This window comes from Saccopteryx leptura, chromosome 2 (genome assembly GCF_036850995.1).
Source record: "Saccopteryx leptura isolate mSacLep1 chromosome 2, mSacLep1_pri_phased_curated, whole genome shotgun sequence".
In the NCBI taxonomy this organism is placed as follows: domain Eukaryota; kingdom Metazoa; phylum Chordata; class Mammalia; order Chiroptera; family Emballonuridae; genus Saccopteryx; species Saccopteryx leptura.
Window position 1 is genome coordinate 206718004 of NC_089504.1, and position 14811 is coordinate 206732814.

The following is a 14811-nucleotide window of genomic DNA, read 5'->3' on the forward strand; positions in this document are numbered from 1 at the left end:
TATATATATATATTCTCCCGTTTGTTTTGTATCTCTGGAGAAGCCTGACTAAACACAAAGTTGCTGTACTAACCCAAAGCATCAGACTGTAAAATCAGATTTAGCAAACAAAGAGTTTACCAAAATTAAGTTTTGCTAACAATTATAAGTATGCAAGTGATCACAATGTACAAACATTGCAGGGAGATATCACAGACAGCAACGCAGCTCATCGGGTATTTTAAGATCATTTAATTACTTGTATATGAGCCCATAGCATTTATTTCTAGTATTTTTGGTACAAATCCAATAGTGTTAATTATCCAACATTATTTCCATATACCATATGAAAATTTCTGTAGGAATTACTTATAGAATATCCATGTTATCTCTTTTATAATTCTTTGCATTCTGTGGTTGATAAAAAGTGTCCATTGACATTAAAATGTAGTAGGTTATCTTATTTTGCTTGGTTTTCACAAAATAATTTTTTGTCAGATTTTGAGCAACTCATTATTCTATAATATTAGAATGTTAATATGTAGTAAGGTCTCTGCTTTTAGACTTTCCTTCTTCCTCACCTGTTGGCGTAAGTACTCATTGTCTTTGATTTCGGAAAGTAAAGAGCATAATCCAGGTTCATGCGTTCTTTATTTTCTCTGTATAGGCTCTGATAATAGTTATTGAAAAAACATGATTTACTCTGCAGATTTCAGCTGAGAATACCAAGTTACCTGGACTGACTTTAAAGTCATTTAAGTATGCATTAAAGAAACATACGGTAACTTGCATCATAATAGTCTGTGTTCTTGAAGCTTGATATATTAATTCTTCTGAAAATTGAGTAATTGATATTTTTCTTTATCATGCTACTAAAAAATAACTGATAAATGTTTTCAGCAGGGTGAATTATTTTTATTAAATAGCCTTTCAAACTATTTCTAAAATACTTGTGACTGCTATAACAGAAACAATTTTGAGACCAATAGAAAAGTCACATTATTACAGATATATGTAAGCACATCTATGTACTTACATATATCTGTATGTATACTTGTTCATAAGTAGCCTGTCAATCAATAAAATTCTTATATAACTTGCCAATCAGTAGTCACAGAAATGCCATAAACCAAAACAACTCAAATATTTGTATGTTTTTATTAGCCTGTCTTATGATAGTCTTAGCCTGCTTTTATTCACACCTAGAAAATGTAAAACTAAAGAAATATTTCGAATCAGTTTAAGAGTCAGCATGTCTTTTTTACTTTAATTTACAATTTTTTTTTTAAAATAAATTTTTATTAATGGTAATGGGATGACATTAATAAATCAGGGTACATATATTCAAAGAAAACATGTCTAGGTTACCTTGTCATTAAATTATGTTGCATACCCCTCGCCCAAAGTCAATTGTCCTTCGCCACCCTCTATCTAGTTCTCTGTGCCCCTCCCCCTCCCCCTAACTCTCCCCCTGTCCTCCCTACCCCCACCCCTGGTAACCACTACACACTTGTCCATGTCTCTTAGTCTCATTTTTATGTTCCACCAATGTATGGAATCATGTAGTTCTTGTTTTTTTCTGATTTACTTATTTCACTCCTTATAATGTTATCAAGATCCCACCATTTTGCTGTAAATGATCTGATGTCATCATTTCTTATGGCTGAGTAGTATTCCATAGTGTATATGTGCCATATCTTCTTTATCCAGTCTTCTATTGAAGGGCTTTTTGGTTGTTTCCATGTCTTGGCCACTGTGAACAGTGCTGCAATGAACATGGGGCTACATGTGTCTTCACGTATCAATGTTTCTGAGGTTTTGGGGTATATACCCAGTAGAGGGATTGCTGGGTCATAAGGTAGTTCTATTTGCAGTTTTTTGAGGAACCACCATATTTTCCTCCATAATGGTTGTACTACTTTACAGTCCCACCAACAGTGAATGAGGGTTCCTTTTTCTCCACAGCCTCTCCAACATTTGCTATTACCCGTCTTGTTGATAATAGCTAATCTAACAGGGGTGAGGTGGTATCTCATTGTAGTTTTGATTTGCATTTCCCTAATAACTAATGAAGATGAGCATCTTTTCATATATCTGTTGGCCATTTGTATCTCTTCCTGGGAGAAGTGTCTATTCATGTCTTCTTCCCATTTTTTTATTGGATTGTTTGTTTGTTTGTTGTTGAGTTTTATGAGTTCTTTGTAAATTTTGGAAATTAGGCCCTTATCTGAGCTGTTGTTTGAAAATATCATTTCCCATTTAGTTAGTTTTTTAAACTCACTAATGTAGAGAAAACATTCTAGGAAAGTACATTACTTAAAATATATTGTATCAGTAAAACTTCAGTCAGAAAAACAGAATACCACCTACATTTGGTATTTCAACAAAGGTAATGTAGTACAGGGTAGTTGGTTCTATGGTGCTGGAATGTGGAACAAGCAAAAGAGCAACACCCAGGGAGCATAAAGATCAGGGTAGGTAGTGGCAGCAGGGGTCGTGGAACCCTAGACAATTGCAGAAGGGACCTTTTGAAGATTAAGCTGAGATGTCTCAGGAGGAAGTGTTGTCTAGCTGTTGTAGGCACTTCTGGGAGCAAATGTCTATAAGACTGAGCCTAGAAGGACGGAAAGAAACTGGAACTGAAACCAACAGCTGCTCTGAGGCCCCCAGGTTAAAGTTTATTTGTGGGGAGATGCTGTTTGCAGCATGCAAATAAAACTGATAAAATCTTTTCCCCACCCTCTTGTTCTCCAATATCCATCTGAATGCCCCTATGACAAGAAATAGTAAAAAGTCAGGAAGAAAAGAAAAAAAAAAGAAAAGGACGTACTGACATGCAGTTTTAATATTCCAAAGTAGCATAGAAAAATGTTCTGTAAAGTTAAGATTGTAGCTGAAAGAATAGCACCATCTTTTGGTGGTTCAAATATCAAACCAGCATAATCTATAATGAAATTAAATGTTAAAATGTTTCTTCCAAGATGAAGAGTTATTAGTCTTATAAAACACTAAATTAAGCATTGTATTTTTCAAAACATATTTTATTTGTCACATAAGCTTATGAACTTAAATTTGGTTCCTCTCCTTTCACAACTATGAAGAGATATTAGAAATATGTTAAAGTATACTTTATTACTTTTGTCTTTTATAGTCCTTTTATAGTTATATATGACACATGGTTGTTCATCTGAATAAATTTATAATTTTAATAGAAACTATATCAATAGGCCAGTATTGATGCACTCATTATGAAGATTTTTAATATCACCTCTGTATAAATCTAGATCTATAAACATTGTAAAAATAAATAATAAGAACAGTTTAAAGTGATATTTTTTACTTTAAAATGTATTTGATATGTTGCAAACTATATCTTAGTTTAAAGCTTATGCTCAAGTCAACAACTCTCCAACAATATACGGTAAGTCACAATTTGACCATTTTTTCTCCCCCAGAATTATTCACAGCAACAGGAAACATCTTGAGAAGACTCCAATTGTGAAACTTTTGGAAACATTTGAGTATAAAATATTTGCTTATTGCCTGACCGGGAGGTAGCGGAGTGGATAGAGCGTCGGACTGGGATGCGGAGGACCCAGGTTCCAGACCCCGAGGTTGCCAGCTTGAGCGTGGACTCATCTGGTTTGAGCAAAGCTCACCAGCTTGGACCCAAGGCCACTGGCTTGAGCAAGGGGTCACTCGATCTGCAGTAGTCCCCTGGTCAAGGGCACATATGAGAAAGCAATCAATGAACAACTAAGGTGCTGCAATGAAGAATTGATATTTCTCATCTCTCTCCGTTCCTGTCTGTCTGTCCCTATCTATCTGACTCTCTGTCACTGTAAAAAAAGAAATTTTTTTTTTTTGCTTATTTGATACAATAACTACGGCATAACAAATGACTCAAGGATATCATAATTGTAGGGACAGAGCCTCCCTGCACCCAAGTAACTACTGTATCAAATTTCTGGCCCATTAAATTATTTCTGGGCTACACCCTACTCATATAGGGAGTCTATTACATAACATATTAGTCTCAGGAGTTATGCTTTACATCTCTCTTTAAAATCTCACTGCATCTTTCAAAGTTCTCTATCTATCAATTTTCTTATCTTAGCTGTGTGTTGAACATGTGTCAGTTAGCTGGTGATGCTATTATTGCTATCACTGGTTCAATCAATATTAAACTTAACTTGGCCCTGGCCGATTGGCTAAGTGGTACAGTGTTGGCTTGGCATGTGGATGTCCTGGGTTTGATTCTTGGTCATGGTACACAAGAGAAGAGACCATCTATTTCTGCACCTCTTCCCATCTTGCCTCTCTTGCTCTCTCTCTCTCTAAGATGGTTCCATAGCCTCAGGCTCTAAGAAGAACTTGGTTGCTTAACAACAGAGCAACACCCCAGATGGGCAGAGCATCACCCCCTAGTGGGCTTGCTGGGTGGGTTGGGGTACATGTAGGAGTCTGCCTGCCTCGCCTCCTCTCACTTTATATATATATATTAAAATTAACTCAAGGAGCCCTCATTCAATGGCCTTCAAATTATTGGCATAAGATGTGTCATATTTCAGCATTCAATTAGATATAATGTACAAAATAGCTAAAAAGTAAATGGAGTTCTGAGGAAATATATTTTTATGACTTGTCCACTCACTGTGTTTTATTTATAGAATATGAAAAATTTAAGATGATATATATTAACTTTTATTTGGGAAAACAAGACTCCCACTGCTTTGCCAATTGTGAATATAAACTAGATTATATTAACGATTAGAGCCCAAGTTTCTGTAGCTCTTACACAAGATAAGACCTGGAACCCCATTCCACATCAAATAAAATCTCCAGACAAGCAGTGCCTTATCTTTGCTGTTACTAAATGTTTCCTCTCTTTCTCGAGGAGCACCTGGTTATTGTTATCCTTTGATGCTTGTATGCTGAATGAATGAATAAATTAATACATGAAGGCACTGTATTTATTCTGAAATATGATATGTGTTTCATATATTCAGAAGAATATATGCAGCCCACTTGATAGTAAATTATTTAAAGAAATGATGTATTGGGATTTTATAATATATTAAGTATTTAATTTACTGAGGTTTTAATTAACATTTATCAAATTTTAAAAATAGGATATTAAATTAACCAGATATAGCACATCCTTTTTATGCCCCACATCACATCACCTCAGCATGCCTCTGATTTCAGCATAGCTTTGATGGACATGTATTGTAGGGTAACTGGCCTACTTGAAAAGTGCTTTGTGACATTTCTCTCACTTTCTACCTGAAGCTTTTCTCTAAAACTAAACAGGGTCACTCACCCTTTCTAAAGGTGCCACATGAAGTTCAGGGACATTAAGACCACCAGAAGCAACCTAGTCCAATGGGGACAGAAGTCAGTGGATAAATGTCCCAGCCTCCTCTCCTACTCAGGACAGTTTTAGAGCTTATTCTTCACAATCTTTGGAATATTCCTAGAGGGACCAAGTCCCAGGGACTCACAGCAATAACAATATCAAACATTCATCCTTTATTAAAATTTTCCTTTTTTCCTGTCTCAATCAGCATGCTTCCCACCACGTGCACTAAACACCTACTTGCACTCAACCCCTACTTATACTCAAGTCATTCTTTCAAGTATTACTATTGGGAACCTGAACTAAGAAACATGGTTAAAAAGAAAACAGCCTGATCTGTGTGGCACAGTGGATAAAGCATCGACCTGGAGTTCTGAGGTCACCGATTCAAAGCACTGGGCTTGCCTGGACAAGGTACATATGGGAGGTGATGTTTCTGGCTCCTCCCCCCTTCTCTCTCTCTCTCTCTCTCTCTCTCTCTCTTTCTTATCTCTCTAAAAAAAAATTTTTTTAAAAATAATGCAGACTTATTAAAGTTCTTCTATTTTTAAAATATAAAGGAGGGCCTGGATATTTTGTAGCAGCTGTTTTAATTTTGATATTGTGGGCTATTCCAAGGGTAGTCAAAGTTTAGTTTTGCTCTAAATATATTTTTTAACTTATACCGGCACTGTATTAGGTGTTGAAGAAATGAAGGTAAAAAAGAATCAGCTTTCAAAAGCCTGAGAAAGACAACAGGATGGAAAACATTCTTAGCAGAGATGCTAGAAAGTGTGTGTGGTAAAATAGCCTTATAAATATTCATTAATGACTCGCCTTGCAGCCCTGTCTAGAGTGTGCGATCTCCAGCCCGATGGACGGCCACAGGGATGACCTAAAACTGCAGAGAAGCCCAAGCTCCCAATAGTTACCACCATCCTTCAAAATGGCCAACAAGGGACCTGCCTATGGCCTGAGCCGGGAGGTGCAGCAGAAGATTGAGAAACAGTACGATGTAGATCTGGAGCAGATCCTGATCCAGTGGATCACCACTCAGTGCCGTAAGGATGTAAGTGAGAACTTCCAGAACTGGCTCAGGATGGCACGGTGCTGTGCGAGCTCTTTTATGGTCTGTACCCTGAGGGGCAGGCCCCTGGGAAGAAGATCCAGGCCTCCACCATGGCCTTCAAGCAGATGGAGCAGATCTCTCAGTTCCTGAAAGCAGCTGAGCGCTATGGCATCAACACCACTGACATCTGGGAAGGAAAGAACATGGCCTGTGTGCAGCGGACACTGATGAACCTGGGTGGGCTGGCAGTAGCCCGGGATGATGGGCTTTTTGCTGGGGATCCCAACTGGTTTTCTAAGAAGTCCAAGGAGAACCCTCAGAACTTCTCAGACAGCCAGCTGCAAGAGGGCAAGAACGTGATTGGGTTACAGATGGGCACCAATCGTGGAGCATCTCAGGCAGGCATGACTGGCTATGGGATGACATGCCAGATCCTCTGATCTGACCCTAGCCCTGCTCCTGCCCTCCCTTGGATGGTTAATATATAGCAGTGACATTCCCTGAGAGGCCCCTGGAGCTCTCAAGCTCCCCCCAGCCTGGGTGAGGGCCTGGCCTGGCCTGGCATGTCTCCTCTGGGAGTGCCCAATGGGGACCTTCCTCTGTGCTTACTAATACATTCCAGTCTCCAAACCCATAAAAACTGGACCAACTGACCTTTTTCCCTGGGACCAAACTTTAGGGCCTCTGATTCCCCTTTATACCTCTTCTCCCCTGAGCTCTGAGCCCTCAATGCATTCCTTGGCTGGGGGTCAGCAATGCTGCCTTTGGGCCTGCCTTCCACAAATATGCCTTGCCCATAGCTGTGGCTGCAGGGATTTAATTTATAGGGAGGGACCTGTGGTAGCTGCCACACCTGCCACAGCTGGACTAGGCTCACTGCATATTGGAGGCAGCCTGTCCTGGCAGAGGCCCTCCTGGCTTCTCATTCTCCATTCACCTTGCTATGGCTAAGGGGTGGGGTGAGGGGAGAGGAAGGGAGGGCTGCCCACTATGGGCTGGGGCTTGAAGAATCTGAGTTTGTTGATTTAAATAAAAATTCATTTAAAAAAATAAAAATAAATAAATAAATAAATATTCATTAACTAATCATTTGTTTCAATGGAGAGAATACAAATAAAACATTTCCATTTATCTCTATCACGTTTTAGAACACATGGCAGTCAGGTTAATCATTGTTTATGGATAAAAATACTGTTGATGCGTTAAAATAACATTTAAATTAAGATATTAATTTTTTTTAGTTTGGAAAATGAGATTAAATTAATAAATAACATGTTTAATGATATATTTATATATGAGACATACTTAAACTGAGAACCTAGGTTTTGTGAATTTGAATACATTTTCCCTTGTACTATTATTATTTTAAGGAAGACAGATGCTTGAGTCAGACTGGTTTTTCCTCACATTTAGTGGTGAGAGAATGTAGACAGCTCTACATGGGTTCTTTAAATTACAGTGCATGACAGTCTGTAACAGATGCTCTTAAAAGTCTGCCTGCCTCACTTATGTTTTATCTTCAGGTCGCTCCTGTCTACTTCTAAATTCTTTTGCTGTCTTTAGAATCTAAAACACAGACATTTTGCCTCCACTTATGTATCAACTACTACTTTCTATCTCTTTGATGTGATATAGATAAGCCCTTTGGACCATGAATTATGAACTTGTCTTTTCTTAAATTTTATTTTAACTTTGCAATGAAATTTTATGGTCTCAGGGTGGATTTTCCCTGATTTGATAAAGGTCATAGTAGCCAATTAGTCTGGTTCTGTTCATTCTGTGTGCCATGGATTATTTTTCTTTTGGGTTTAACCTGAACTTTCAGACAATACTCAGATATCATCTATTATCCCTTTGAGACAGGGAAAGCTTTCAAAGAGCCTTCTGATATTTCTCAATGCAACATATTACACCTAAATGAGTGGATTTAATAAATTTAAATAAATTTATCTCTAGCGGTTGTTTTTACTTATAGCACAAATATTAACATTAACATTAGCCAGTAATCCTGAGTCAAGATATTTCTGGTTATAATACTTTGACAAATCCAACTGTTTATTAAAATGACATATCAATATGACTAAAATAACTTTTGTCTAACTTTCCAAGGGTATTGTACATTAGTAGCATGTAGAATTCTATTCTTTTTCTTCTTTTTAGCTTAGTAGTGAAACTACAAACTATTGTAGTACTACATCATCAACTCTTTTGAAGACAGAGACTGCAATATTTTCAGAAATACAGCATATGGACTAATTGTTGATTGCATTTTTTTCTTGGACTAATATCTTACTCTCATCAGAACAAGATTGTGAAAGCTTAGGTCATTCTTTATTTCCTGAAGGTCATTATCCATTTCCAACTACAGATGCCTTTTGATACCTAACCAGACTATGAAGGAGTTTCCCAGGCATGGCACACAGTTCTATAAATATCCTTTCTATACTCTCCCAAGGATCATTCTTCATTGCACTTAGTAGAATGTGACTCATCAGTGGCATTTACATTGTTGCTGTCCCCGTTTCTGTACTTGTATTATGGAAGAATTGGCAGTGCTTTTCCAATCTCTATTTAGTTTCTGAATTGCTTTCCACACTCCTAAGCTTATCATCTAAATATTTAAAATGATACACTTAAAATGTTCATCCATCCAAATATTCATTTATTTACCAACTATTTATTCTATCCCCTACTATGCAATATGAATTGCAAATGTTTGTAAATTAATTGCTGGGCACATTTCCCTAGGCTTTTTTTTATGGGAATCTATAGAACACTCACAGAGTGAGAGAATGGATATGAGTAATTAACTGGTTCAATGTCCTTCTTCATGTTGTGGTTTCAACAGATTATATTATGGAAGCCCATATTAAGTAACTTGTCCAAAGTTAGCCTAGTCAATAACAAACTGAACAATAAACAGAAACCCAGATCCTCTAATTCTTCATCTAATTTTTCTCCCAGTAATCTAATACTTTCTAACTTTATAACTGTATAAAGCCAATACCAATACTATATATTAATCATTCATTTATTTATACAACAAATATATAGTGGTTGTCTATTTTATGGTTAAGCTATTACATGAACTTGACATACAGAAAAATACCCTATAATTACTGTGACTATTAAATAAATTAATTATATAGTATGTCAAAAGATTATATGTACCATGGAAAAAGGCAACAGATTAAGGGGGATTTTGAGTACAGAAAATTAGTTGGATACTGCTGAAATTTGAAAAGCATACTCAGTAATCTTCATTTAAGAGGTATCATTTTAGCAAAGAATTGAAGGAGGGGTGGAAGTTCACCAGGTGGATCATTGAAGAATGACACCTCAAGCAGTGGAAGGAGTCAATGGGAAAACCTTAAACTGAGTGAGAAAAACAGCTGAGCAGATGTCAAGGTAGCTGAAGCTGAAAGAGTAAGACTGATGTAGATGAGAGAAGATTTGAGAAGCAGTAGGTGAGCCAGAGCAGAAAGATCATCAAAAGAATTTGTGTTTTACCCTTGATTGAAAAAGAACTCCGCAAGGTTTCAAGACAGGCCTTACACCATTATTTTATTTAAAAGAGAATGTTGAGGGCACAACAGTGGTCAAAGCTGAACCAGTTTGCTTCATTAGTTGAACTGTACCAAACATTCAAAGAATGAGCAATACCAACTGTGGGGTGGTCGGCAATGGGGGAAGGTCACATAGGGAACTCAGGCCTGAAAACTTTGGCTAGGACTGCCTACAACCAAGCACGCCAAAAGAAACTTCCCAGGAGCCCTTTGGAAAATAGCAACTGTCCATCAGCCAGTGAGATTTCACCACATCATATTAGCTCCATCACCCTAAGGACCCTTTAAATATCTCTCATGCGGGTCACCCCTTGTGACTCCTCTGACCCCTGCCCCCTGGGACCAGAGAACATCATCTGGGCAGCGCAATACTCAATGAAGTCTTTACTATTCCACACTTTGTGGCTACGGTCCCTTCCTTCCTTCTTGGCAGGGAAAAATACCTTACATTTTGGTACTGAAAACCCATGTGGAGTTGAAGTCCATAAGGACAACTCCTCTTTCCTTCCCCTCTGAGAAAGAACCAGGATCTCCAACCTTCTACCCACTTCGGGGCATGGTGTGGTAAGTCCCCTGTCTCCAGCCTCCCCTCAGTTCTTTCTGCTGAGACTCCCTGTCTGAAACCATAGCTACATCAGGGACCTCTTTCCATTTCAGTGCGTATGTGCCCATGGAGACGTCCCGAGCACATCCACTTTTCCTATCCATCTGTGGCCAGAGCTTGAGTTTTGGGATGCCAGTTCTCAACTCTGATCACTCTGAGAACTAAGGGCAGCTGTGGGGGCACAGGAATCTAAACCTAATCCAAAAACACTCCTGGGGTTGCCTTATCCAAAACCTCTCCCTCCCTAAAGAAGAAGAAACTGTTCTTCTCCACTCTGGCCAGGCCACAGAACTCACTGGATAATTGAACCAGGTAACCTCCTGAAGGGACTTTCGGTTTGAACACCCTCACCAATTTAACTCTCACCAAAAAAGCTGGGAACTGATTGGAGATCCCTTAAATACAGGGCTTCTAATTATTCACGTGCCCGTCCTTAACCTCTGTGCCCTGTTCTACCAGGCAGGCCCTTTTTCTGGCCAGAGAAACCTCACCTAAAACCTCCACTCCTAATCTTTCCTTCTCCATGGACTCCCAACTCTACCCCTCCTGTCTGACCCCTGGGGTCACCTGTCTCTTGGGAATTCTCTGGTCCCTCTGTGGACCTCTTCCACTTGAGTCTCTTCCCTCCGAGAGCACCCTTCCCTCCCTTTGCAAAATCCTGTTTCTTATTCACCTGCAAATACCAGTCTCTCTTTCTCCTCCCCTGCTGGCCAGGGGCCCCTCCCTTCTCCACGGTGTTTTTAAGCCCCTCCTCATCAGGTTATTCTCAACCTGGCATTGGCCCTTACACCGGTTTGCAGGATGCTCAACTTCAATTTTCTTGCAGGAAGTTCTGGCCCTGTCCTGCCTTTGGCTCCAGCGTTTTCTACTGGATCTGGGTGCCAAGCTCCCCATGAGCCCCCGTCCTCTTATTCTCAACCCCTAATCCCCTATCCGGGACCTGTGAACATAGCATTTAAAGTTTTTAATGGTCCCAACTAGTAGAAACAGGCCAAGGCTGTTCGCCAGGCCCACATGCAGCAGAAGAAAACACTCCAAACCCAGGCTTTTGTGGCAACCCTGAGGCTGATAGAGCAACAGAGGCAAGGCACAGGAAGTGCCTGACTCAAGTCTGGGCTACAAAGAACACCCCCACCAGGAGCTTGTTTTCAGTGTGACAAGCAGGGTCATTTGTCCCAGCAGGGCCCCTGCCCGTGGCTGCCCACTGAGCCCTGCCCTGACTGCAGGCAGTCCGGTCACTGGTGGAGCAATTGCCCCTTTAGGCAACAGGCTTTTCCTCAGTGCCTCTGAGTGGAGGACAAGCCGCCTGAATGAGAGGACATTCCAGCCAGGTGGACCCACTGCTCGACTGACACGGCCTGGATTTGGAGAACCCAGGGTATGCTGCAACTACTAGTGGGTAAGTCCATCTCATTTCTTGTGGACATGGGAGCTGCCTTCTCTGTTTTGCCATCATACTCTGGACCTCTAATTCCCTCATGGGTCTTGGTTATGGGAATGGATGGGACACCCCTTCGTTTCCTCTTTGCACACCACTCCTGATACACAGTTTTTCACCCTTTGTATGCCACCCCTGGCATACAGTTTTGCCTCAAGCTTGCCCCCATGAAGAACCACTGGCAGTTGGAACCACTGGACTCTACCCATCTCCAGCTCACCAAAAGGCTGAACCCTGCAAATTCCCCTATTACTCCTTTTAAAAAAAAAAAAAAAATCCTTACAGGACGACATCTACAAAGTTTCTCCAGTCACGGCCAAACAGATGTTCCTCCTGACACCCCTCAAATTCACCAACTTCTGATCTCCCCCTCCCTACGATGCCCCTAATCAGCAGGAAGTAGACAGACGAATAAGCAGTGCCCCTAATTAACACAAAAGACTGGAATGTGAGGTGGTCGGCAATGGGGGAAGGTCATGTGGGGAACACAGGCCTGGGACCTTGGCTATGACTGCCCACAACCAAGCATGCCAAAAGAAATTTCCTAGGATCCCTTTAGAAAAAAGCGACTGTCCGTCAGCCAGTGAGATTTCACCATGTCATATTAGCTCCATCACCCTAGGGACCCTTTAAATATCTCTCACGCGGGTCACCTCTTGTAACTTCTCTGACCCCTGTCCCCGGGGAACAGAGAACATCGTTCGGGCAGCGCAGTACTCAATGAAGCCTTTATTATTCCACACTTTGTGGCTACGGCCCCTTTATTCCTTCTCGGCGGGGAAAAATACCTTACACCAACCCTTCTTAAACTCTTCCAAAAAATAGAAGAGTAAACATCTTCAAATGTATTATATGAGACCAGCATCACCCTGATACCAAAATCAAAGACACTACAAGAAGGAAAACAAGCCAATATACCTGATAAACGTAGGTGCAAAAATCCTCTGTAAAATACTAGCATACGAAATCTAACAGCACACTAAATTGATTACATGCCACGACCAAATTGGATTTATTCCTGGGATGCAAAGATAATTTAATATATGCAAATCAATCAATGATTTTAAATCACTATACATACCCATAATCTCTTTTTTTGAAACCATGAAACCAGGTATGTTTCAGATTTAGAATTTTGGAGATAGTTTGGAGAGCAATATGCACATATACTTTTTATATAACATTACTAGTGGAGTCAGTTATCAATCATAGTGTTATATTTAAAGAAAACCATATGAATAGTCGCACTAAGTGTGAAAGAAAAACTATAAATAACTTCAAATCTATTCAGTCCTTAAGTGACTACAGAACAGGCAATATTACCACCCCTTGAATTATGAAAATACTTTGTTTTCATAGATTTTAGTATGTTATAATCACAGATAAGTGATTATACACCTGTTTTTTTTTCTGTATATTTATTTCAGCTGCTGCAGCTATATAGTCACTTAATTTATACAACTTAATAAAGTTATGAAAATGTACTTTGTACTATATGGTCTTTAATTAACACCTGGTATTATGTGCCATCTTGACATTTGATGAAACCAGAGTGCCATAATAAATTAGAAAGCAATTTAAAAATTTTACAATAGAACTCCTTTAAGAAACTGGAGATTTAGTTATAATACTTAAAATAAAACTAACTATATACAAAAGTCAATTTCTCAGGTTTTTATCTAATCTTAGCTTTAATATTAACAGAGTTGAAAAAATATATTGTATCTTTAATTTCCATCTGAGCACAAGTCAAATAATAAATTATACTTAAAATATAACATATGCTTAATTGAAACTTTCATACTTCATTAGTTTATAGAAGCATGTGCCTCAGGAAGAATAAAAAACACAAAACAGACATTTTGATATATTTTTTACTGATGTTTAAGGATGATTTCACAATGTATTTTATGTTGCCATAATTTTATGACATGGAAGACAGTTGTTCTCCATCCTATCTCTGATGTATTATTACAAAGTCTCTGAAACAGAAAAGGTTAGTTGTTTTCACAAAAATCATAATTAATTCACTTGCCATCAGATTTATTGCAGAAAAGAAGTGGTCTATTAAACATGTTCAGTTTTTTACATTCTAAGCTATATCGCTATAAAATTTAAATATTTGCTAGGTAAATTTATAAAACATGGTGTTATAAAATATTTATTATATCAACATTTTCCATTAGTGTAATTTGGTAAATGTTAAGAATTATATCAATTATTTCACTTGTTAAATACAATATTTTAATTAATATTGTGTGTGAACAGTGAAAACATTCCATAAAAGTTTCTTTCTCTTTAGACATTATAAAAAACATAGAAGGCCTGACCTGTGGTGGCGCAGTGGATAAAATGTCAACCTGGAAATGCTGAGGTCGCCGGTTCAAAGCCCTGGGCTTGCCTGGTCAAGGCACATATGGGAGTTGATGCTTCCAGCTCCTCCCCCTTCTCTCTTTCTCTGTCTCTCTCTCCCTCTCTCTGTCCTCTCTGAAAATGAATAAATAAATAAAAATAAAAATAAAAATAAATAAAAAATAAAAAACATAGAAAAAACATTTTTCTTACAACAGAACTATTAATATATTTTTTATTCCCTACATAAATTTATTTCCCAGAGCCCATCATTTCAGCAAAAAAAAAAGTCTCAAAGTTAGTCATGTTTAAAACTCTTCCTAATATTCCTTAAGTCCTGTGGAAGAAAGGCAATGCAAAAACTTTATTAAAAATATATATTAGCATATGTTTAAAATCTATATTTTCCTGTATTTGTCTCTAGACCAGCATTTATGCTAAAACTTTCTTTACCCTTAACAAATA

At 38.5% G+C, this 14811-nt stretch overlaps 1 pseudogene; it reads left to right on the plus strand.

The window, feature by feature from the left end:
• The first annotated feature begins 6155 nt into the window (after window positions 1–6155).
• On the plus strand, window positions 6156–6885 carry LOC136393286 (transgelin-2 pseudogene; annotated as a pseudogene).
• Window positions 6886–14811: the final 7926 nt, after the last annotated feature.